Consider the following 26,930-nt stretch of genomic DNA (forward strand, 5'->3'; position numbering starts at 1 on the left):
TGTGTTAGAATGTGTGCGTGTGTGTGTTAGAATGTGTGTGTGTTTGTGTTAGAATGTGTGTGTGTGTTAGAATGTGTGTGTGTGTGTTAGAATGTGTGCGTGTGTGTGTTAGAATGTGTGCGTGTGTGTGTTAGAATGTGTGCGTGTGTGTGTTAGAATGTGTGCGTGTGTGTGTTAGAATGTGTGCGTGTGTGTTAGAATGTGTGCGTGTGTGTGTTAGAATGTGTGCGTGTGTGTGTTAGAATGTGTGCGTGTGTGTGTTAGAATGTGTGCGTGTGTGTGTTAGAATGTGTGCGTGTGTGTGTTAGAATGTGTGCGTGTGTGTGTTAGAATGTGTGCGTGTGTGTGTTAGAATGTGTGCGTGTGTGTGTTAGAATGTGTGCATATGTGTGTTAGAATGTGTGCGTGTGTGTGTTAGAATGTGTGCGTGTGTGTGTTAGAATGTGTGCGTGTGTGTTAGAATGTGTGCGTGTGTGTGTTAGAATGTGTGCGTGTGTGTGTTAGAATGTGTGCGTGTGTGTGTTAGAATGTGTGCGTGTGTGTGTTAGAATGTGTGCGTGTGTGTGTTAGAATGTGTGCGTGTGTGTGTTAGAATGTGTGCGTGTGTGTTAGAATGTGTACGTGTGTGTGTTAGAATGTGTGCGTGTGTGTGTTAGAATGTGTGCGTGTGTGTGTTAGAATGTGTGCGTGTGTGTGTTAGAATGTGTGCGTGTGTGTGTTAGAATGTGTGCGTGTGTGTGTTAGAATGTGTGCGTGTGTGTGTTAGAATGTGTGCGTGTGTGTGTTAGAATGTGTGCGTGTGTGTGTTAGAATGTGTGTGTGTGTGTTAGAATGTGTGCGTGTGTGTGTTAGAATGTGTGCGTGTGTGTGTTAGAATGTGTGCGTGTGTGTGTTAGAATGTGTGCGTGTGTGTGTTAGAATGTGTGCGTGTGTGTGTTAGAATGTGTGTGTGTGTGTGTTAGAATGTGTGTGTGTGTGTGTTAGAATGTGTGTGTGTGTGTGTTAGAATGTGTGTGTGTCTCTTCACAGTCCGTTGTTCCTTTAAGGGTGTTGGTTTATCTGGGTTTTTAAAAAAATCGGATTTTACTGCTTGCTTGAGTTACTTGATGTGGAATAGAGTTCCGTGTAGTCATGGCTCTAAGTATTAATGCACGTTTCACAGAGTCTGTTCTGGACTTGGGGACTGTGAAGAGACCCCTGGTGGGTGACATGTCTTGTGGTGTAGGTATGGGTGTCTGAGCTCTGTGCTAGTCGCATGGAACAGACAGCTCGGCGCTTTCAGCACGTCAGTACCTCTCACAAAGACAAGTAGCGATGTAGTCAGTCTCTCCTCTACTTTGAGCCAGGAGAGATTGACGCGCATGTTATTAACGTTAGCTCTCCGTGTTCACTAAAGGGCCAGCCGTGCTGCTCTGTTCTGGGCCAGCTGTAATTTGCAGATGTTCCCCTCTGTGGCACTTGACCATATGACTGGACAGAGGTCCAGGTGTGACAAAACTAGGGCCTGTAGGACTTGTTCTGTTGATTGTGATGTCAAGAAATCAGAGCAGGGGTTTATTATTGAAAGACTTCTCCCCGTCTTGGCTACTGTTGCATCAATAATATTTTTACCATGACATTTTGCAATCAAGGGTTACATCAAGCAATTTAGGTCACCTCAACTCGCTCATTTTCCACAATGTTCATTACACGATTTAGTTGAGTTTTTGGGCTTAGTGAATGATTTGTCCCTAATACACACGTTTAGTTTCTGAAATATTTAGGACTAGTTTATGCAATGGAGCAGATTATTCCTAAATCGTGTTTGGAGAACCAGGCTATGATTTATAAACTCTCACTGTGGTCCTCTGTAGATAACTGTGCCTTCTAGGACTAACAGAATCATTGAGGGTTTGGTTTGTACGCTCTATATTTGGACATGGAGTTGAGAAAATATCTTTCCCAGGATTGTTGTGGACATATCTGAAATTCAGATTCTTACAATGGTCAGTGGTCCTCTTTAGCTTGGTGTGGTCTTCTGTAGCTCAGTTGGTAGTGCATGGTGTTTGACCACATGTACGCGTGACTGTAAATCGCTTTCGATTAAAGTATGCAAAATTGCATGTATACACTGAACAAAAGTTTAAAATCAACACTTGATTTTACTGAGTTACAATTCATAAGTAAATCAGTCAATTGAAATAAATTCATTGGGCCCTAATCTATGGTTTTCACATGACTGGGAATACGGATATGCATCTGTTGGTCACAGATACCTTCAAAAAAAGTAAGGGAGTGAATCAGAAAACCAGTCAGTATCTGGTGTGACTACCATTTGCCTCATGCAACACGACACATCTCCATTTCATAGAGTTGATCAGGCTGTTGATGGTGGCCTGTTGAATGTTGTCTCACTCCTCTTCAATGGCTGGGCAAAGTTGATGGATATTGGCGGGAACTGGAACACTCTGCCGTAAACGTCGATCCAGGGCATCCTGAACATGCTCAATGGGTGACATGTCTGGTGAGTATGCAGGCCGTGGAAGAACTGGGACATTTTCAGCTTCCAGGAATTGTGTCCAGATCCTTGTGACATATGCATTATCATGCTAAAACGTGATGTGATGGCGGCAGATGAATGGCACGACAGTGTGCCTCAGGATCTCGTCACTGTATCTCTGTGCATTCATAGCATAACCTTACCGCCACCATGAGGCAAACCTGTCGCCCACTCGATTCCTTACAAACTGTCTGCTACATGCACAGTACAGTTGAAACCGGGACTCATCCTTGAAGAGGACTCTTCTCCAGCGTGCCAGTAGCCATCGAAGGTGGACATATCCCCACTGAACGACGCCGAACTGGAGTCAAGCCCCTGGTGAGGACGACGGGCACGGAGATGAGCTTCCCTGAGACGGTTTCTGACAGATTGTGCAGAATTTCTTTTGTTTTTCAAACTTACAGTTTCATCAGCTTTTCTGGTGGCTGGTCTCAGACGGTCCCGCAGGTGAAGAAACTGGATGTGGAGGTCCTGGGTTGTCATAGTTATATGTGGTGTGCGGTTGTGAGGCTGGTTGGACGTACTGCCGAATTCTCTAAAACGACATTGGAGGTGGGTTATGGTAGAGAAATTAACATTAAATTCTCTGGTAAAAGCTCTGGTGGACATTCCTGCAGTCAGTATGCCAATAGCATGCACAATCAAAACTTAATAGGGAAAGGGGATACCTAGTCACTTGTTCAACTGAATGCATTCATCTGAAATGTGTTTTCCGAAACACTAGTGGCATTGCACATTTTAGAGTGGCCTTTTATTGTTCCCAGCACAAGGTTCACCTGTGTAAATATCATGCTGTTCAATCAGCTTCTTGATATGACACACCTGTCAGGTTGATGGATTATCTTGGTAAAGGAAAAAATGCTCAGTAACATGGACGTAAACACATTTGTGAACAAAATAAGAGAAATAAGCTTTTTGTGCATATGGAACATTTCTGGGATCTTTTATTTCAGCTCGTGAAACTTGGGACCAACACTCTACATGTTGCATTTATATTTATGTTCAGTATATTTCCTTATTGAGGACTGTCACGCAGAAGGCAGAAGCCCTTCTCCAAAACACATTAACTTCTCTGAAACCAGAAACCAGAAAAAAATGTTCTATTTGTTGAATTGAATCTTTTCTGGCTTTTCCTCTTTTGAGAAAAACACTAAATCTAACCCCACAATATGGAAGTATTTATGGTGATTTATTGTGCCACCTTAAAAGTTCCCAGGCCTTGTTGCTCAGTCAAGCACAGCTAAAGTATATGAACGATTTCAAATACGACCTGAACCCAGGTGTAATACAGGGCTGGGATTTTTTTTATTTTTATACCTCTGACTGAAATAGTGTCCCTCCATATGTAAGCTGAATTAGGTGCCATGGCAGTTTTATAGCCTAGAGAAATGTTAGTATCTGAAAAGTGTCACTTCTTTGTCAGACCATGAGGCATCGTAAAAAATTGGTCTTCTCACAAAATCATCTGTCGGGTTTGAACGGTTTGGCCTACAAAAACTATTTTGACCCCTCTACGGAAAGATGAGACTCTCACGAACAGGATGGTGTTCTCAGTACAGCCAATCTGCCAACTTCTGTCAGTAGCATCCGAATAGTTTGGGCTTCCCACTAATACGACCGCTCTTTGGAAAGTTGAGGACGCGCACATGTTGGTTGTTTTGCTCTAGGACAAGACTTGTCTGAATGTCCCCCTGGTACCAGTTGAACAAATGAATTTGTATATATGTACAATGTATGTACAATGTACAATGTATATGTGTGTATGTATGTATGTATATAGAATATTTGTATTATACATATGGAGACGGTTAAGTGGCAAAAATAAGGGCTAAAAAAACCCCACATAGAGACACATTAGAACAAACTTCCTTTGGATTTTTTTTTTTTTTTTGGGGGGGGGGGGTTGGACTATCTGTCGTTCAACGTAGTAAATCTGTTATTCAATGCGTTTGTATGAGCTAATAGCAGGAAGGACAAATACAAAATTGTCATGAAATATTCCTCTAGTGGTGTGGGGGCTGTGCTTTGGCAAAGTGGGTGGGGTTATATCCTTCCTGTTTGGCCCTGTCCGGGGGTGTCCTCGGATGGGGCCACAGTGTCTCCTGACCCCTCCTGTCTCAGCCTCCAGTATTTATGCTGCAGTAGTTTATGTGTCGGGGGGCTAGGGTCAGTTTGTCATATCTGGAGTACTTCTCCTGTCCTATTCGGTGTCCTGTGTGAATCTAAGTGTGCGTTCTGTAAGTCTCTCCTTCTCTCTTTCTTTCTCTCTCTCGGAGGACCTGAGCCCTAGGACCATGCCCCAGGACTACCTGACATGATGACTCCTTGCTGTCCCCAGTCCACCTGACCGTGCTGCTGCTCCAGTTTCAACTGTTCTGCCTTATTATTATTCGACCATGCTGGTCATTTATGAACATTTGAACATCTTGGCCATGTTCTGTTATAATCTCCACCCGGCACAGCCAGAAGAGGACTGGCCACCCCACATAGCCTGGTTCCTCTCTAGGTTTCTTCCTAGGTTTTGGCCTTTCTAGGTAGTTTTTTCTAGCCACCGTGCTTCTACACCTGCATTGCTTGCTGTTTGGGGTTTTAGGCTGGGTTTCTGTACAGCACTTTGAGATATCAGCTGATGTACGAAGGGCTTTATAAATACATTTGTAAATTTTTGTATGTATTTTTCGGACACTCCAAGGAGTCTTAAAATGCTAAATCAAATAGCTAAATGATCCTTGGTATGACCTTCTTAAAACAACTCCATATAGCTTAGTAAGGGAGAATGAAGAAAACGTCAGGGTCAGTCTGTTTATGAAATGTTTGAAAAGCAGGAAGTCGTCATAGCTTTGCATTAAAAACAACACACAATGGCTGATCAGGTTCTCCATAGAACGCTTTATTGTTCACACCAGCAATAAACAAGGAGAAGTATTGTTAATTACATTCCCATTTGTTGAACCCCGGACATATATTTGAAAATGTATGCAAAATGTTTATTATTTCTAATGAGATGATCGAACTGTTGTTCTCTCTCTGAACAACATTATGAAGTACTGTATACAGGTGGAAGGCACAACATCCTTACATTACTACTAATATGGCAGTGTAGTATCTAGCCTACATTGTTGATGTAAATACTGCTCACTGCTGTTGTGTATCAGAGGCCCTATGAGGCCTGCCCAGAGAGGCCTGCCCTGTGAGGCCTACCCTGTGAAGCCTGCCCTGTGAGGCCTGCCCTGTGAGGCCTGCCCTGTGAGGCCTGCCCTGTGAGGCCTACCCTGTGAGGCCTACCCTGTGAGGTCTGCCCTGTGAAGCCTGCCCTGTGAGGCCTACCCTATGAGGCCTGCCCTGTGAGGCCTGCCCTGTGAGGCCTGCCCTGTGAGGCCTACCCTGTGAGGCCTGCCCTGTGAGGCCTACCCTGTGAGGACTGCCCTGTGAGGCCTGCCCTGTGAAGCCTGCCCTATGAGGCCTGCCCTATGAGGCCTACCCTGTGAGGCCTGCCCTGTGAGGCCTGCCCTTTGAGGCCTACACCATGCTGCATAACTCATCGGTACAATACAATCAAGATAATGTTGGCAGGTTCCGTGGGAACATCAACACAACATGACAGCTACTCACTAAATGCCATCAAATACAGGCCTGGCAACACAGCTCCCAGAACCTTGGGTTCCCTACAGCCATCTTTAAAAAAATGTTTTATATATATTTCACCTTTATTTAACCAGGTAGGCTAGTTGAGAACATGTTCTCATTTACAACTGCGACCTGGCCAAGATAAAGCAAAGCAGTTCGACACATACCACAACACAGAGTTAGTTACACATGGAATAAACAAACATGCAGTATAAAAAGTCTATATACAGTGTGTGCAAATGAGTTAAGATAAGGGAGGTAAAGGCAATAAAATAGGCCGTAGTGGTGAGGTAATTACATCTTTTAAGTGTTACTTCAAATGAAGGTCATATGGTTGTGCGTGTAACTCTGCTCTCAAATCTATTAGTAGAGACAGTTCCTCTTGTGTAGATTCTAAGAATTCTCACGAGAGAAGGCAATCTGGAAAACTGGCAAAGTCCATGAACCCCGTATAAACATCGTAGATGAGACATAAAGGAATGGGAGCAGAGTAGACCTTTACAATTCCATATAAGACTTGTCATGCCACATTAACCAGAATTATTTATGTTTTATTGTTATCCCACAGAACACCTTGTGACACAAGAATAGAGATGGTTACAATGTGTAGATGTCCATAACCACTCTGGGATCTACCACTGTGTTCCAGCAGCACATTCTAATCTGCTGATATAACACACACACACACACACACACACACACACACACACACACACACACACACGCACACGCATGCACGTACGCACGCACGCACGCGCACGCGTGCACACACACAGACACAGACACACAGACGGACATGCACACACACAGACACAGACACAGACACACAGACACACACACACACACACACACATACACAGACAGAGACACAGACACAGACACGCACACACACAGACACAGACACACACACACACGCGCACAGACACACATGCACGCATGCACGCACGCACACACGTACACGCGCGCACAGACACAGACACACAGACACACAGACACACACAGACAGACACACACACACACACACACACACACACACACACACACACACACACACACACACACACACACACACACACAATTACATCTGGAGTCTTCTCCTACTGGGCCTAATGGTGTGAGTTAAACCTAACCCCAGGCAGCACACAGAGGGAAGCTACGGTGATCCCAGACTGCTTCAAGGCATCATTGTGTGTTTACTCAGCTGTGGCTTGCCCTGGGTTTAAACTCTATAACCCAGAGTTTATATTAGATTAAGTAAAGTAACCACGTTTGCACAACGCACATCTGCGTATGTCGATGTTGCTTTTCCATAATTCAGGTGACTTGTGTTTGTTTATTGAAGAAGAGATGACCCTTCAATGTTACTGTAGTTTTATTATGTCATATTTGTAACTATTGTCTGGTCTTTTAACCATAATGCACTTGTCTAGTGGAAGGGTTGACTGCTAGCCTACAATCTGTGAGAGTAGCGTCAAGGCAGACTGAACTGTAACCTTGAGACGTGGCTTCAGACCCCATAAGAGTCTCCATATAGTCTGTTGGACGCCATAGGATTCAACAGCCACGTCTCAGGGCCCATAAGAGTCTCCATATAGTCTGTTGGACGCCATAGGATTCAACAGCCACGTCTCAGGGCCCATAAGAGTCTCCATATAGTCTGTTGGACGCCATAGGATTCAACAGCCACGTCTCAGGGCCCATAAGAGTCTCCATATAGTCTGTTGGACGCCATAGGATTCAACAGCCACGTCTCAGGGCCCATAAGAGTCTCCATATAGTCTGTTGGACGCCATAGGATTCAACAGCCACGTCTCAGGGCCCATAAGAGTCTCCATATAGTCTGTTGGACGCCATAGGATTCAACAGCCACGTCTCAGGGCCCATAAGAGTCTCCATATAGTCTGTTGGACGCCATAGGATTCAACAGCCACGTCTCAGGGCCCATAAGAGTCTCCATATAGTCTGTTGGACGCCATAGGATTCAACAGCCACGTCTCAGGGCCCATAAGAGTCTCCATATAGTCTGTTGGACGCCATAGGATTCAACAGCCACGTCTCAGGGCCCATAAGAGTCTCCATATAGTCTGTTGGACGCCATAGGATTCAACAGCCACGTCTCAGGGCCCATAAGAGTCTCCATATAGTCTGTTGGACGCCATAGGATTCAACAGCCACGTCTCAGGGCCCATAAGAGTCTCCATATAGTCTGTTGGACGCCATAGGATTCAACAGCCACGTCTCAGGGCCCATAAGAGTCTCCATATAGTCTGTTGGACGCCATATGATTCAACAGCCACGTCTCAGGGCCCATAAGAGTCTCCATATAGTCTGTTGGACGCCATAGGATTCAACAGCCACGTCTCAGGGCCCATAAGAGTCTCCATATAGTCTGTTGGACGCCATAGGATTCAACAGCCACGTCTCAGGGCCCATAAGATGGTGCTGGAAAAGAAGCCAGACGTTTTACGATTGTGTTTGTTTATTTGTTTGCGTTGTTGGTAACTTGTTTTTTTAAACTTATTTTGTAATAAGAAGTTGGAATTCTGAGGTTTTATAGAATGTTACCAATATTAATAGAATTTTACAAATATTAATAGAATGTTACCGTTATTAATAGTGACACCAATATCAATCGAGTGTTACCTAAATTGATAGAATGTTACCAATATTAATAGTGCTACCAATATTAATTTAATATAATGTTACCAAAATGAATAGAATGTTACCAATATTAATAGAGTGTTACAAATATTCTTAGCATGTTACCAATACTAATAGTGTTGCCAATATTAATAGAATGTTACCAATATAAATAGAATGTTACCAATATAAATAGATTGTTACCAATATTAATAGAATGTTACCAATATAAATAGTGCTACCAATATTAATAGAATGTTACCAATATAAATAGTGCTACCAATATTAATAGAATGTTACCAATATAAATAGAATGTTACCAATATAAATAGAATGTTACCAATATAAATAGAATGTTACCAAAATAAATAGAATGTTACCAATATAAATATAATGTTACCAATATAAATAGTGCTACCAATAGTAATAGAATGTTACCAATATAAATAGTGCTACCAATAGTAATAGAATGTTACCAATATAAATAGTGCTACCAATAGTAATAGAATGTTACCAATATAAATAGTGCTACCAATATTAATAGACTGTTACCAATATAAATAGAATGTTACCAATATAAATAGTGCTACCAATAGTAATAGAATGTTACCAATATAAATAGTGCTACCAATATTAATAGAATGTTACCAATATAAATAGTGCTACCAATATTAATAGAATGTTACCAATATAAATAGAATGTTACCAATATAAATAGAATGTTACCAATATAAATAGAATGTTACCAAAATAAATAGAATGTTACCAATATAAATATAATGTTACCAATATAAATAGTGCTACCAATAGTAATAGAATGTTACCAATATAAATAGTGCTACCAATAGTAATAGAATGTTACCAATATAAATAGTGCTACCAATAGTAATAGAATGTTACCAATATAAACAGTGCTACCAATAGTAATAGAATGTTACCAATATAAATAGAATGTTACCAATATAAATAGAATGTTACCAATATAAATAGAATGTTACCAAAATAAATAGAATGTTACCAATATAAATAGAATGTTACCAATATAAATAGTGCTACCAATAGTAATAGAATGTTACCATTATTACGAATGTTTTATTTTATTTGTCACAGTGAAACTCTTACTTGCAAGCCCTTAAACAAAAACACAGTTTAAAGAAAATTACTAGAAAAGTAAGAGATAAGAATTACAAATAATTCAAGAGCAGCAGTAAATAACAATAGAGGGGCTATGAGATTGCGCTGGAGAAGAAGGCAGACATTTTACATGCCCCCAGCCCATTGTGTTTTTTTGTTTGTTTGTTTGCGTTGTTTGTAACTCATTTTTTAACTTATTTTGTACATAACGTTGCCGCTACCGTCTCTTATGACCGAAAATAACTTCTAGACATCAGGACTGCGATTACTCACCACGGACTAGCAGAATCCTTTTTTTCCTTTCACGACTATGACGAGCCCGACGCGAAGGATATACTGCTTCCTCGGGAACAGGCCCCTATCCCCGTGATCTGAGTGAAGAGGAGGCGGAGAACGAGGGGCCGAAGGTCGGGCTGCCTTCTGAGAATTCATAGGCGATCGAATAAACCCCCATTTCCTTCCATTCTGTTAGCAAACGTGTAATCTTTGGAGAATAAAATGGACGAGTTCTGCGGAAGATTAAACTACCAACGGGACTTTTAAAAACTGTTACATCTTATGCTTCACGGAGTTGTGGCTGAACGACGACAATATCAACATACAGCTGGCTGGTTATACAATGTACCGGCAGGATAGAACTGCGGCGTCTGGTAAGACAAGGGGCGGCGGTCTCTGTATTATTGTAAACAACAGCTGGTGCACATAATCTAAGGAAGTCTCGAACTATTGCTCGCCTGAAGTAGAGTATCTCATGATAAGCTGTAGACCACACTACCTACCGAGAGAGTTTTCATCTGTATTCTTTGTAGCTGTTTACATACCACCACAGTCAGAGGCTGGCACTAAGACAGCATTGAATGAGCTGTATTATGCCATAAGCAACCAAGAAAACGCTCACCTAGAGGCGGCTCTCCTAGTTGCCGGGGACTTTAATGCAGGGAAACTTAAATCTGTTTTGCCAAATTTCTTTTAGCATGTTAAATGTGCAACCATAGGAAAAATAACTCTGGACCACCTATACTCCACACACAGAGACGCATACAAGCTCTCCTTCACCCTCCATTTGGCAAATCTGACCATAATTCTTTCCTCCTGATTCCTGCTTAGAAACGAAAATGAAAGCAGAAAGCACCAGTGACTAGATCAATCAAAAAGTGGTCAAAGGAAGCAGATGCCAGTGACCGTACGTACATACCCCAACCAGAAACCATGGATTACAGGCAGCATCCTCACTGGGGCCAGAGCCAGAGTCAGAGCCAGAGTCAGAGCCTGGGCCAGAGCCAGAGCCAGAGCCGGAGCTGGGGCCAGAGCCAGAGCCAGAGCGAGAGCCGGGGCCAGAGCCAGAGCCAGAGCCGGGGCCAGAGCCAGAGCCAGAGCCTGGGCCAGAGCCAGAGCCAGAGCCTGGGCCAGAGCCGGGGCCAGAGCCAGAGCCGGAGCTGGGGCCAGAGCCGGGGCCAGAGCCAGAGCCGGGGCCAGAGCCGGGGCCAGAGCCAGAATCAGGGCCAGAGCCAGGGCCAGAGCCGGGGCCAGAGCCAGAGTCGGGGCCAGAGCCAGAGCCAGAGCCGGGGCCAGAGCCAAAGCCAGAGCCTGGGCCAGAGCCAGAGCTGGGGCCAGAGCCGGGGCCAGAGCCAGAGCCGGGGCCAGAGCCAGGGCCAGAGCCAGAGCTGGGGCCAGAGCCGGGGCCAGAGCCAGAGCCGGGGCCAGAACCGGGGCCAGAGCCAGAGCCGGGGCCAGAGCCAGAGCCGGGGCCAGAGCCAAATTCAGAATCAGGGCCAGAGCCAGAGCCAGAGCAAGAGACAGCGACAGAGCCGGGGCCAGAGCCGGGGCCAGAGCCAGAATCAGGGCCAGAGGTGGAGCCGGAGCCAGAGTAAGAGACAGAGCAAGAGACAGAGACAGAGCCGGGGCCAGATCGAGAGCCAGATCGAGAGCCAGAGCCAGAGCCAGAGCCAGAGCCGGGGCCAGAGCCTGAGCCAGAGCCAGAACCAGAGCCGGAGCCAGAGCCGGGGCCAGAGCCAGAGCCGGGGCCAGAGCCAGGGCCAGAGCCAGAGCCGGGGCCAGAGCCGGGGCCAGAGCCAGAGCCGGGGCCAGAACCGGGGCCAGAGCCAGAGCCGGGGCCATGGCCAGAGCCGGGGCCAGAGCCAAATTCAGAATCAGGGCCAGAGCCGGAGCCAGAGCAAGAGACAGCGACAGAGCCGGGGCCAGAGCCGGGGCCAGAGCCAGAATCAGGGCCAGAGCCAGGGCCAGAGCCAGAGCAAGAGACAGAGACAGAGCCAAAGACAGAGACAGAGCCGGGGCCAGAGCCGGGGCCAGTGCCGAGGCCACCACCTCTAAGTCTCCCTCTGACACACATCTGTGACTGAGCTGGATTTCCATTAGTGATTAGGGCGTGACCTATCTGCTACCCCGTGGTCAACAAGGCCTGGGAACAGAAAAGATTTCCCTGCTTCCCTTGAACCATGGCCAAGGAACACAGTACCGCTGAACACTGCAGCTCAACACGTTCTGCTCCAGTCTCTCCAACATAATGTTGGTGGGTATGTGGGCTCCAGTCTCTCCAACATAATGTTGGTGTGTATGTGGCCTCCAGTCTCTCCAACCTAATGTTGGTGTGTATGTGGGCTCCAGTCTCTCCAACATACTGTTGGTGTGTATGTGGGCTCCAGTCTCTCCAACATAATGTTGGTGTGTATGTTGGCTCCAGTCTCTCCAACATAATGTTGGTGTGTATGTGGGCTCCAGTCTCTCCAACACAATGTTTGTGTGTATGTGGGCTCCAGTCTCTCCAACATAATGTTGGTGTGTATGTGGGCTCCAGTCTCTCACACATAATGTTGGTGTGTATGTGGGATCCAGTCTCTCACACATAATGTTGGTGTGTATGTGGGCTCCAGTCTCTCCAACATAATGTTGGTGTGTATGTGGGCTCCAGTCTTTCCAACATAATGTTGGTGTGTGTATGTGGGCTCCAGTCTCTCCAACCTAATGTTGGTATGTATGTGGGCTCCAGTCTCTCCAACATAACGTTGGTGTGTATGTGGGCTCCAGTCTCTCCAACATAATGTTGGTGTGTATGTGGGCTCCAGTCTCCCCAACATAATGTTGGTGTGTATGTGGGCTCCAGTCTCTCCAACTTTAATGTTGGTGTGTATGTGGGCTCCAGTCTCTCCAACATAGTGTTGGTGTGTATGTGGGCTCCAGTCTCTCCAACCTAATGTTGGTGTGTATGTGGGCTCCAGTCTCTCCAACCTAATGTTGGTGTGTATGTGGGCTCCAGTCTCTCCAACATAATGTGTGTTGGTGTGTGTGTATGTTGGTGTGTGTTTGTTTGTGTGTGTACATCAGAGGGGTTGTGTACAGGAGAATACATTTTCGTTTCATATGGATTAATGAATGGTGATAAATAATAATAATAATAATACAATCTTATTTTCTTGTTTAATCTTCTTTGATTCTACTACAAAGTAGTAGAGCTAATCTGAAACAAATCCAGCTTTGAATCATATTCTGGTAAATGATTGCAGTATACTGTCCCGTTAACAATGACTATGGAAATAAGTATGCTGTATATATAAATGTGATGTCCCCTCTACTCTGGGCTCTAGTCAGTTTCTCTCCTCTTTGTTTGGTATATCCTTGGCCCCCGTAACCAAGGAGACAGTGCCAAGGCGTTAAATTTAAAATGAGCGTGACAGAGACTGATAACGAAACAGAGGGAAATTCAGAGTCATCCCTCTCTTAGTCATCATTAGCTTTCAGAAATCTGCATTTTTAAAAAGCAGAACATCAAATCCTCTTTGTTTTCAACCATTTCGCATGTGGAGGTAAGTTCTAGAGAAAGGTATCCTTCACATCAGTCAGAGCTGTCTGGCGATCCAACGACAAAGATATTTCATAAAAGTGAAGAAGTGCAACTGAAGCACAAAATTAGTCAGTTTACATTGCTGATTTGGAGCGAACCCCAATTGAGTCTGACAGGGAGCTGACTGCAGTATTAACACATTAACAATTACTCCCTGACATCTCCCTGAGATGTAAACACACAAGCATCCATGACTATCTCCGACAATGAAGGTGTGTAATGGTTGAAATAGATGGTGCTTTACTGCTGCTAGGCTAACTGATTGCTACGGTGCATTACTGCTGCTAGGCTAACTGATATGGTGCATTACTGCTGCGAGGCTAACTGATATGGTGTTTTACTGCTGCGAGGCTAACTGATTGCTACGGTGCTTTACTGCTGCTAGGCTAACTGATTGCTACGGTGCTTTACTGCTGCTAGGCTAACTGATTGCTATGGTGCTTTACTGCTGCTAGGCTAACTGATTGCAATGGTGCTTTACTGCTGCGAGGCTAACTGTTATGGTGCTTTACTGCTGCTAGGCTAACTGATTGCTACGGTGCATTACTGCTGCGAGGCTAACTGATTGCTAAAGTGCATTACTGCTGTGAGGCTAACTGATTGTTACGGTGCTTTACTGCTGCTAGGCTAACTGATTGCTACGGTGCTTTACTGCTGCTAGGCTAACTGATTGCTATGGTGCTTTACTGCTGCTAGGCTAACTGATTGCAATGGTGCTTTACTGCTGCGAGGCTAACTGTTATGGTGCTTTACTGCTGCTAGGCTAACTGATTGCTACGGTGCATTACTGCTGCGAGGCTAACTGATTGCTAAAGTGCATTACTGCTGTGAGGCTAACTGATTGTTACGGTGCTTTACTGCTGCTAGGCTAACTGATTGCTATGGTGCTTTACTGCTGCTAGGCTAACTGATTGCTATGGTGCTTTACTGCTGCTAGGCTAACTGATTGCTATGGTGCTTTACTGCTGCGAGGCTAACTGTTATTGTGCTTTACTGCTGCTAGGCTAACTGATTGCTACGGTGCATTACTGCTGCGAGGCTAACTGATTGCTAAAGTGCATTACTGCTGTGAGGCTAACTGATTGCTACGGTGCTTTACTGCTGCTAGGCTAACTGATTGCTACGGTTATCGTCTAGCAGGGTGGAGTAGAAAAGGCAAATGCAAACCTCAATAAAAACGAGGAGCCTAAATCTCAGTTGTAATCAGCGTTGTAAAGAGCTGTCGTTATGCAACTATTGGCCCTATTTATAGTCATGTTATATATTACGTAGGTTCAGTCACATATACAACACATGGAATGTCTCTGCTTGCAGACCCTGCTGATAGCTATTAGTGATGGGAATACAAGGCTTCAGTTACAGCACACGGATGTAACTGAATCATCCCAAATGAAATCAGCCGTAATGGCCAGCATCGCTTCATTATGTTTTTACAAACCATTTGCAAGCAATTACATAACCAACGGCAGCAGGGCTTTTATTTCGTGCATCATCAAACTGACTAACTGGCTCACTTAATCCTGAGTCAAATGCAATGTTTATCATCAACATCTAGGATGGCATCCTATTTCCTACATAGTGCAGTACTTTTGACCAGGGTCCCTTAGTCAAAACTAGTGCACTATTTAGGGCATAGGGTTCCATTTGGGATGCAGATAATAATGAGGATCAGCAAAAAAGAACTAATTCTAATAATGCTCCAGTCTTATGGAAAAATGTATTACACTCCACATAGGAATAAAGAGGATTACGGCTAGAGTCCTTAATTGAAACAATAACTAAGTGGATTCCACACTTTAGTTTTGGTATTAAAAAAAACAATGAGAGATCGGCATGGACAAATTCACTCAAATTCATAGACAGAGCTAGGGATGCAAGGACTGTCCATCCATGATATAACAATTATAGTTTTGACATTTTGAGGCTATACATTGACATAGTTTACACACATGGGAGTAAAACAAGCTTATGTTTTGGGTTCGGATGGGGTATGAAAGATGAACTAAGCTCATGAGGCATTCACAAGTTATATTCTTCAACAATCAATGGGTTTATGTCATTCAGTCCAAAATGGATGTAGCAACTAAGGATTCTAGCTTTAAGTGAGTGAATAAATAACTAAGTGCTGTTCTTGAAATGGTGGGGTAAGATATTGGCTCCAGGACATTCTCAGACACACAGACCAACTGTTGCAAAACAGGGTTCATATTACGTATTCACCATTTCAGATTGATCAAAAACAAGTCTTGTCTTTGTCCCAAATGGCACCCTATTCCCCATTGGCTCTGGTCAAAAGTAGTGCACTACATAGGGAATAGGGTGCCATTTGGAACTCAATGTTGGACTAGTGACCTAAAGAGACTGAGGCTGATGTTTACGACCAGGGCGGTAATCACAGGTTTGGACCCACAAACTGCTAAATACATTAGGCTGCAGGTAGCCTAGCGGTTAAGCGCATTAGGCTAGTAAACAAAAAGGTTACTGGTTCAAATCCCCGACCTGGTAAATTGGATGAATCTGCTGTCTCCCCTTGAGCAAGGCAGGTAATCCCCAACAACACCTGCTCTTGGGGTGCTGATAATGTCCATAAAGCCTGCCCTACCCCCCCAAATATCTCTGATTCAGTTGGGTTAAATGCAGTAGACACATTTTAGTTGTGCAACTGACTAGGTATCCCCTACATTGTGGGACAATACCATGCCACACAACTATATTTCAATACTAGACCCAGACAGACGGGGCACCCTATTCCCTGTTTAGGCTCGGGTCAAAAGTATTTTCCCAAATGGAGAATAGGGTGCAACATTTCCACCTATGATACGTCAGCGTGAAACAATGAGAGATATTATATATATATATATATATATATATATATATATATATATATATATATCAGAAAGGACAGGGTTATATAACCTATTGTTCTAGTGACTACACTAGACTGTATTGTAGGTTCCTCTTCCTCTTAGATGTAAACTGGGGACTTCCGTGGTTCTGGTACCGGTTCCGACCAACATTTTTGCTTATAAATCAATCTTTCACCGTAGATCAAAATGGCTTGCATTGAGCGGTAGACCTGGTTCCCATGGACACAGAATATCATCTCTTCTGCCTGTGTACAGCAGGATGTGAAATTTGACACCACTTGGTCTGCCTGGCCCTGTTTGTGTCAAAGAAATTACTGGTCTGCCTGGCCCTGTTTGTGTCTATGAAGTTACTGGTCTGCCTGTGAAGTTACTGGTCCTGTGTTTGTCTAAGTAGTTACTTGTCTGCCTTGCCCTGTATGTGACATTACTGATCTGCCATGCCCTGTGATCATCTGGGAAGTTACTGGTTTATTTATTTAACTAGGCAAGTCAGTTAAGAACAAATTCTTATTTACAATGACGGCCTACCCCAGCCAAACCCTAACCCGGACGACGCTGGGCCAATTCTGCGCCGCCCTATGGGACTCCCAATCACCGCCGGATGTGATACAGCCTGGAATGGAACCAAGGTGTCTGTAGTGACGCCTCTAGCACAGAGATGCAGTACCTTAGACCGCTGCGTCACTCAGGAGCCCTGTGCAGTGCATGTTAAGTGGAGGCCATGTAATGTCTGTGTCATTATGCCTGTCTTTCACCTGCCACTGTAGTTTATATGACAATCCGCGTGGAACAGATTAATGATGTAATCCAGTAATTAGGGGAGAGTGGGGTAAATTAATCCAGGATGTGCAATCTGACACCACTTGAATCTGGGATGTCCCTCCTACCATTTCATTCGCTCTCCCAACTGTCCATCGACTCCAGTCTGAACTCCACGTCACAGCCACTAACAACACATATGCCGGGAATCCTAACATCTTAACTCAGCAGGATATATGGTGGTTTCGTCGCCGTAGCACATTCAGAGATCGATTTAAAGCCATTCATCTAAAATAATTCATAGATTTGAGAGAGAAATTACTTTCTGTTTACCATAGATGGAAAAAATGAATATGAGATGAAAGGCAAGTTCCTAATGAGTTCGGGAAGCCAAGTCAAGCTCTGCGAGACATTCACAGAGATGGCGGCAGACATTTTGATCAAGAGAAACCTTTAGAATGTATACACATTTTCTCTACCAATAAATACACAAAAAAAATGAATTTTTACAGTTATACGGGAACGTTAAATCTTATAGTTAGTTGTTTTATAAATTCATTATACTAAATGTTGAAAAAAATGTCAAGCCTTATTCATAGTTTGTTGAATAGGAAGATATACACCACGGTCAATATTTCATATTTTTTTTATTTTTTTTAATCATTTGTATACTGTGTACTTGAGGTTGTGTCCTTAAAAAGTGACCACACCTCAGCAATTGATAAAACAAATGACCAGGCAAGGTAAATTCAAACCATTCTTAGAGTATGCAGCATTACTAGTTCCTGTCATGATATATAATTACTTTTGGGGAACACGTAGATTACATTTCCCTTTACATTTGGTTACATTTAAAGAGGTTATATAACCTGTTATTCTAGTGACTACACTAGACTGTATTGGAGCTTCTGTAAGCAGAAATCAGTTTTAGGAGAGGATTCCACTTCCACCTGGAATACATTAGTCAGATAAGCACATAAACCCCACAAGGCTCGCATACCTACCTGTTATCACATAACTGCAATGGCCTTGCATAAGTCTACGGCCTCCAGAGGTTGAAGAAGCGAGCGTGTTTGTGTGTGTGGTCTCTCAGAGAGCAAACAGATGGAAATGTAAATAGCCAGACAGAGATAGATTACCCCGTGGGCCTTTAGCCACACGTAACAACTTGCTAGCTACTAGCTAAAGTAGAACTGAACCAGCTAACAACATGCTAGCTACTAGCTAAAGTAGAGCTGAACCAGCTAACAACATGCTAGCTACTAGCTAAAGTAGAACTGAACCAGCTCCCCAGGATTTACTCACTGCTTGCTTTTCTTCCAATAAGTTTAGAAATTAACTTCATACACGGGTTAACAAGAACTGGCGGGAGAAGTGTAACACAGCCCTCTTGAGACGTGGCAATAATTGCACCGATGTCATGAAGTGGTGTAGAGGCTCGGTACCATATGGGTCCAATAGTACACAGGAAGCCTCCACTGCACACTGACCTCCACTTGGAGAGACTTTAAAATAACACTGTTTTACCCTGTCAGAGAGGTCTCCTCCTGGGGGTTTGCAGAAAACGAATTGGAGTGTTTTTAAGGCTTCCCGTAGGGCACTACTTTTGACCAGGGCCCACAGGGCCATTTGTAAGAAATAGGGTGATTTTGGTATTAGAAATACGATGTATTGTTGTTATTGTTGTCTGGATGGTAAACGGGTTGCTTAGAGATGTATTCATACAGAGAAACTTGGGGAGGGATTCCTTCAGTACTGCCTGGATGTCTGTGGGTGCTATGACAGTCCTTCCCTCTCTTCTTCTGAGTCACAGGAGGGTTGAACAGAAAAGTATTCTAAAGTCATGCCTAGTAACAGATCACAACACAACAGTAGCTAGGGCACTCCATAGCAACAGTGTGTGGCGAGATACTGAGAACTACCTTTCAAGAGAACATTACGCCAGACAACTGTATCACTCACATTTTTTCTAATACTGTGTTACTGACATACGTTATACTGATTACACATCTCACAAATAGATGTTTGGAAAAAGATGTTGCAAAAAAGTTTTGCAGAAACACATTGTTTATTTGAGCTGTGTCAAAATGGGGCCATGTCTGTATCCATACCCACCATGTAGCCCCTGATTATTGTCTTTCTTCTTAATGAAGGTGGTGGTTTGTCTGTCTGTCTGTCTGTCTGTCTGTCTGTCTGTCTGTCTGTCTGTCTGTCTGTCTGTCTGTCTGTCTGTCTGTCTGTCTGTCTGTCTCTGTCTCTGTCTCTGTCTCTGTCTCTGTCTCTGTCTCTGTCTGTCTCTCTGTCCCTCTGTCTCTCTGTCTCTCTGTCTCTGTGTCTCTGTGTCTCTGTCTCTGTCTCTGTCTCTGTCTCTGTCTCTCTCTCTGTCTCTGTCTCTGTCTCTGTCTCTGTTTCTCTCTCTGTCTCTGTCTCTCTCTCTCTCTCTCTGTCTCTGTCTCTCTCTCTCTCTCTCTCTCTCTCTCTCTCTCTCTCTCTCTCTCTCTCTCTCTCTCTCTCTCTACATGCCTTTCTCAATGGTCAGAAAGACAAAGCGCCTTGTTAATCTCAGGTACCTGCCAAGGAACATAAAATGCTTCCTTTGAGCAGGATGTGGGGGACGCAGTGTTCGTCCCAAATGGCAACCCTATGCCCTAAAATAGTGCACTACTGTTCTTAAGGGATTATCAAGGGCATAGGTTGCCATTTGGGATGCATTTGTGAAGGTCACTTGTATCATTTATTCCGTTGCTGGAGAGGTACCCATTATCTATAAGGTCAAATCCTCCATTCTGAATATTTTGTTTATCACTCAGATAATACAGTACCCCTTTCTTTCATCTCTTTGGAAGACCTGTTAGCGTACAGGCAAGCATGCGAACACACATGGACGGGGGCACACACACGCACGCACGCGCGCACACACACACACACGCAGTCAGAGTTAGTAGGAGGAGAAAAGTCAGAGTTAGTAGGAGGAGAAAAGTCAGAGTTAGTAGGAGAGCAGAAAAGTCAGTTAGTAGGAGGAGAAAAGTCAGAGTTAGTAGGAGGAGAAAAGTCAGAGTTAGTAGGAGGAGAAAAGTCAGAGTTAGTAGGAGGAGAAAAGTCAGAGTTAGTAGGAGGAGAAAAGTCAGAGTTAGTAGGAGGAGAAAAGTCAGAGTTAGTAGGAGGAGAAAAGTCAGAGTTAGTAGGAGGAGAAAAGTCAGAGTTAGTAGGAGGAGAAAAGTCAGAGTTAGTAGGAGGAGAAAAGGAGAAAAGTCAGAGTTAGTAGGAGGAGAAAAGGAGAAAAGTCAGAGTTAGTAGGAGGAGAAAAGGAGAAAAGTCAGAGTTAGTAGGAGGAGAAAAGTCAGAGTTAGTAGGAGAGCAGAAAAGTCAGAGTTAGTAGGAGAGCAGAAAAGTCAGAGTTAGTAGGAGAGCAGAAAAGTCAGAGTTAGTAGGAGAGCAGAAAAGTCAGAGTTAGTAGGAGAGCAGAAAAGTCAGAGTTAGTAGGAGGAGAAAAGGAGAAAAGTCAGAGTTAGTAGGAGGAGAAAAGTCAGAGTTAGTAGGAGAGCAGAAAAGTCAGAGTTAGTAGGAGGAGAAAAGTCAGAGTTAGTAGGAGGAGAAAAGTCAGAGTTAGTTGGAGGAGAAAAGTCAGAGTTAGTTGGAGGAGAAAAGTCAGAGTTAGTTGGAGGAGAAAAGTCAAGTGTGAGTGTTAGTTCACCAAAGGCACAAAATACATGGGCGGGGGAGGGGTGGTGAGGGTGTGCTGTGGGATTATTTAAAATAGTCTTTGAAGAAGGGAGGGTTCAGATATTTTCGGGAGAGATGGGCATGTACTCTGCTGTTCTGGATAAGTTGCAAGGGTTTGATGGCACAAGCCCACAGTGAGTTGCAGGGTTCCATTATTCATGTTTACCTTAACAAGCTCTCCTCCGTCACACTGTTTCCTGCTGTCCTGAAAGTCACCGGCCAGCGGGACTGTCCGGAAGGGTACCGTGAGTAGGGGGTTGGGAAAGCTCCTAGGCGGAGTTCCAAATGACCACCTATTCCTCTTCTTATAGTGCACTACTTTTGACCAGGTTCCATAGGGCTCTGGTTAAAATCTAGTGCACTATATAGGGAATAGGGTGTTATTTGGGACACATGCTATTTACCTCTGCATCAGTCATTGGGCGGTACAGTGGATTGAATAGCTCTTGGCTGTCAACACTAACCCAATTAACACAGGGCCTGACTTATAATCAGTACCAGCCTTACAAGTGGCCAAACGCCTTGGGTTCCCCTGCCCTGCCTGTCTGGGGAAAAGGGCTGGCCTGACTGCCGGGGAGAGAGTTACAGTGTCTTGGACAGCACCAATAACTTGGGTTCAAATGGTATTTGACATCTTTCAAATATGTTTGCTTTATTCTGCTTTGAGTGACAGACGGGTGAGATTTGTTATTTTAGTGCTATTCGATTTGGTCTGTTGCGCCGGCGAATCTAAATCAAGCGCAGCTAAATTATTACATTTTCTATTTTTTTTTAAATACTATTTGAACCCAGATGCCCAACACAGAACACTGGGAAAGCCCCTGAGTCAATTCAGGAAGACTGCCAGACCAGACAGAGTTACAACGGCTTGCCTTCATCCCCTCCTCTACCCCGCCTGTTAACTACCACTGAGTGACACTCCATAAAAGGTTAAGCGCAAATCCCCTTCGTGTGTTTAACAGACACAACTCACTGTCTGTCCGTGTGTCGGCTGGCCAGACAGTTAAAGGACCCTGACATCTTTGAAAGGGACAGGCTGTTCGAGTATCTATAGACTCTGTCAGTTTGAGTTTTCCTCTCTTGTGATGTGCTCTGATGTGACAACAATATACTTTTTTTTTCTCTCTCTCTCGGAGTGTTGACGACTCAGTCGCCATGGTGACGGAGTCTGTGAACAATGAGTGGGTTCCTAAAAGAGGAAGTTGAGAGAAAGAACACTGTGTGATCTGTCTGATCTAGCTTGTACTTTGTGGTGTTCATCTGAAAGACGTGATAGCAGTTAACCAACTGTGTAAAAAACATACACAACAAACTAGAAAACTTAAAGATGTACTGGAGTAAGAAAATAAATAAATAAACACTTCATTTTTTGTTTCTGCCTCCTTATTACCTCACAAGTAACATTATCAAATGCAATTCCATCTATTCATTCACTATATTGATTAAAGCTTCTGCTAAGGCTGGCTAACCCACTGGAAGTATGTTTTGAGAGAGATGTTTTCATTGCAAGGCATGTTACTAGGTGTCGGCTACTGTTTCATCATTTACACCAGAAATACACTACTAATCCTCCCTCAACAATGTTTCCGTAGGACGGCGACCTACAGAGCCTACAGCAGACTGACACAGACTGACACAGTTTGTCATGAAGTCATCATTTTCTCAGCCCCTCACCCTCGTCTTCGACCGGGGTGATTAACTGTTCAACAGAGTCAAGCCGCTCCAGCAGACCACAGAGCATTCCACTTGCTTACGTTTTGAGTTCTAAAAATGGGCTCATTGCGTCAACAGTTTCTATATTTGGTGTTAGAGAGTCACACCACTGCTTGTGAGGGATGCTGTTCAGCCTGAGAGAGAGAGAGAGCGAGAGAGAGAGAGAGAGAGAGAGAGAGAGAGAGAGAGAGAGCGGGAGAGACAGAGACAGAGACACACAGAGAGAGAGAGAGAGAGAGAGAGACAGAGAGAGAGAGAGAGAGGCAGAGACAGAGACAGAGACAGAGACAGAGACAGAGACACAGAGAGAGAGAGAGAGAGAGAGAGAGAGAGACAGAGAGAGACAGAGACAGAGAGAGAGAGAGAGAGAGAGCGGGAGAGACAGAGCGAGAGAGAGAGAGAGAGACAGAGAGAGAGAGAGAGAGAGAGAGACAGAGAGAGACAGAGACAGAGACAGAGAGAGAGAGAGAGAGAGCGGGAGAGACAGAGAGAGAGAGAGAGAGAGAGACAGAGAGAGAGAGAGAGAGAGAGAGAGAGAGAGAGAGAGAGAGAGAGAGACAGAGACACACAGAGAGAGAGAGAGAGAGAGAGAGACAGAGAGAGACAGAGACAGAGACAGAGACAGAGACAGAGAGAGAGAGAGAGAGAGCGGGAGAGACAGAGACAGAGAGAGAGAGAGAGACAGACAGACAGACAGACAGACAGACAGAGAGAGAGAGTAAAAAAGGTAATTCATTCATACACCCCCATCCTGCCAAAATGACCCATTTCGCAGTCACCCAAGGTGGAGACCTGGGCCAGTTAGGCTTGTGTTACTACATAATCTTGTTCTCCACCTCTGCAGAATTCAACTCCATGCAGATGCAGACTAACAGTTCACAAATAACCAGGTATTTCCTAAGAAATAACAGGGTAATATTATGAGTATTACGTAGTGATAACCTATAGAAACACGTTTGTTTCTTCAGGATCATTCAAACGCGCACACATTTTTTTTTTTACACCATTAATTCAAATGAAAACAACCCAGTCATTGGCTCCACATAATGGGTTTGTTATGTACATGTTTACCTATTTATGAGATAGATCCACGTGTCGTAAAACTGCAGTAAATGTTTTGTTTTTGTAAAGGGAGGAGGAAAAGACATTTCAATTTGTGCCTGGGGTGCCATAATGGTATTTTTTCCAGTGAAGATGACATCACCTCAACAACATGGAATTTCATTGGCTCCCTCCACACTAGTTCAGAAGTTCCAGTCAGCCCATTCAGCGATTCTACTTTAAGAATCACTGATCCTATCATTTCCATAATTCCACCAGTGTGTGCACGTATAAAGAATCGACCCTGTTACGGTAAGATGGAAAACTGCAAACTGGATCAACCTTGGACTTCAACCTAAAATGCAGGGCTCCCGAGTGGCTCAGCGGCCTAAGGCTCTGCATCTCAGTGCTAGAGGCATCACTACAGACACTGGTTCGATTCCAGGCTGTATCTCAACCGGCCGTGATTGGGACTCCCATAAGGCGGCGCACAATTGACCCAGGGTAGGCAGTCAGAATAAATAAGAATTTGTTCTTAACTGACTTGCCTAGTTAAATTTATGGTGCATTACTTTTGACCAGAACTGTATGAGCCCTATTTAAAAGTAGTGCACTAATTAGAGAATAGGATGCCGTTTTGGGTAAGACGCTTGATTCACTGGACCTAAGGCCTTTTACAAATGTGTCAATGTGTCAGTTGTATTTATATCCGATCTGACCGGATCATCACACATCTTATGTCTCTGGAGACAGAGGTCTGGAGGTCAAAATTAAATGGTAAAATAAACTAGACACGTGTTTTTACAATGTGCCTAGATTGGCAGAAGGGGTGGAAGAAGATGGCTTAATTGTGTCTAACATCCAGTTCGAAAGGAATAGAAAATAACACAGATTGCATCTATGAGGTGACATAACATAGGTACGTACACTATGAGGTGACATAACATAGGTACGTACACTATGAGGTGACATAACATAGGTACGTACACTATGAGGTGACATAACATAGGTACGTACACTATGAGGTGACATAACATAGGTACGTACACTATGAGGTGACATAACATAGGTACGTGCACTATGAGGTGACATAACATAGGTACGTACACTATGAGGTGACATAACATAGGTACGTACACTATGAGGTGACATAACATAGGTACGTACACTATGAGGTGACATAACATAGGTACGTACACTATGAGGTGACATAACATAGGTACGTGCACTATGAGGTGACATAACATAGGTACGTACACTATGAGGTGACATAACATAGGTACGTGCACTATGAGGTGACATAACATAGGTACGTGCGTGACGTTATACTGATTTGAAGCTGTATGAACGGATTACATGGAGATCGTAACTATTCACAACGCAAGTACTAACAAACGTAGCTAAATAAATAAATGTTTGTCTTTTGGCATCTACCGTCATGTGTGTAAGTCTCTATTCCTGGCAGGGACAAAACATTGTGTCTGGCCCGGAGGATAACAGGGTGTGAAGAGTTTCAAGCTTGATTTAGAAAAGGTAAACCCATTCAGTCCAAGTTATGACAGCCAACAGATGTCTAAACAGAACAAAATGACCTGATCCGTTGTTCATTCATTACACATGCTGAATGAAGGCGTACAATAGGTGAATACATTCATTACAGCCATTTTCCCCATTACAGGTGGGAACAGTCCCAATTCATAATCACAATAAACTCTATATCCTGTTCCACGCCCACATCCCCTTTGGAACCTTCGCCCACCCGGCCACACCCATCCCCCTCGCTGAAGGAGTGGGTGTTTTTTTTTCCATTCCAAAAAAAATAAAAAATTACAAAAATTGCAACACAGCAGTTAAAGTTGAATTAGGGCCCTGAATCAGGGACTACTTTAGCTCCCATTTGCAGAGCTGAGTTCTCTGCTTCTGCTCACCATATGAGCTTTATACAGTGCTTAGAGATCCCATATGGTTTCAACATTCTACATTCGACCACACGGTTTGTGTCCAGGATAGCCTCCCAGGCCTACGTCCCAAATGAAACCCTATTACCTTTATAGTGCACTGCGTTTGACCAAAAACACATAGTACTCTGATTTAGAGTTGCAAAACTCCAGGAACTTTCAATAAATGTCCTGGTTTCTCATCCTGGTTTCTCAGAAACCCTGGTTTCTCAGAAACCCTGGTTTCTCATCCTGGTTTCTCAGAAATCCTGGTTGGAGGAATGCCGGTTTCCTCCCTATACCAGGAATCCTCCAACCAGGATTTCAGGAAAACCAGGGAATTTTGCCACCATACTCTGGCCAAAAGTAGAGACACTTTACATGGAATAGGTTGCCATTTAGGGTTCAGGGAATAGTGTTCCATTTAGGGTTCAGGGAATAGTGTGCCATTTAGGGTTCAGGGAATAGTGTTCCATTTAGGGTTCAGGGAATAGTGTTCCATTTCGGGTTCAGGGAATAGAGTTCCATTTAGGGTTCAGGGAATAGTGTTCCATTTAGGGTTCAGGGAATTGTGTTCCATTTAGGGTTCAGGGAATAGTGTTCCATTTAGGGTTCAGGGAATAGTGTTCCATTTAGGGTTCAGGGAATAGAGTTCCATTTAGGGTTCAGGGAATAGTGTTCCATTTAGGGTTCAGGGAATAGTGTTCCATTTAGGGTTCAGGGAATAGTGTTCCATTTAGGGTTCAGGGAATAGTGTTCCATTTAGGGTTCAGGGAATAGACTTCCATTTAGGGTTCAGGGAATAGTGTTCCATTTAGGGTTCAGGGAATAGTGTTCCATTTAGGGTTCATGGAATAGAGTTCCATTTAGGGTTCAGGGAATAGTGTTCCATTTAGGGTTCAGGGAATAGTGTTCCATTTAGGGTTCAGGGAATAGAGTTCCATTTAGGGTTCAGGGAATAGTGTTCCATTTAGGGTTCAGGGAATAGTGTTCCATTTAGGGTTCAGGGAATAGAGTTCCATTTAGGGTTCAGGGAATAGGGTTCCATTTAGGGTTCAGGGAATAGTGTTCCATTTAGGGTTCAGGGAATA

Source organism: Oncorhynchus mykiss, chromosome 14, assembly GCF_057628025.1.
Source record: "Oncorhynchus mykiss isolate SJ-2025 chromosome 14, ASM5762802v1, whole genome shotgun sequence".
Lineage (NCBI taxonomy): Eukaryota > Metazoa > Chordata > Actinopteri > Salmoniformes > Salmonidae > Oncorhynchus > Oncorhynchus mykiss.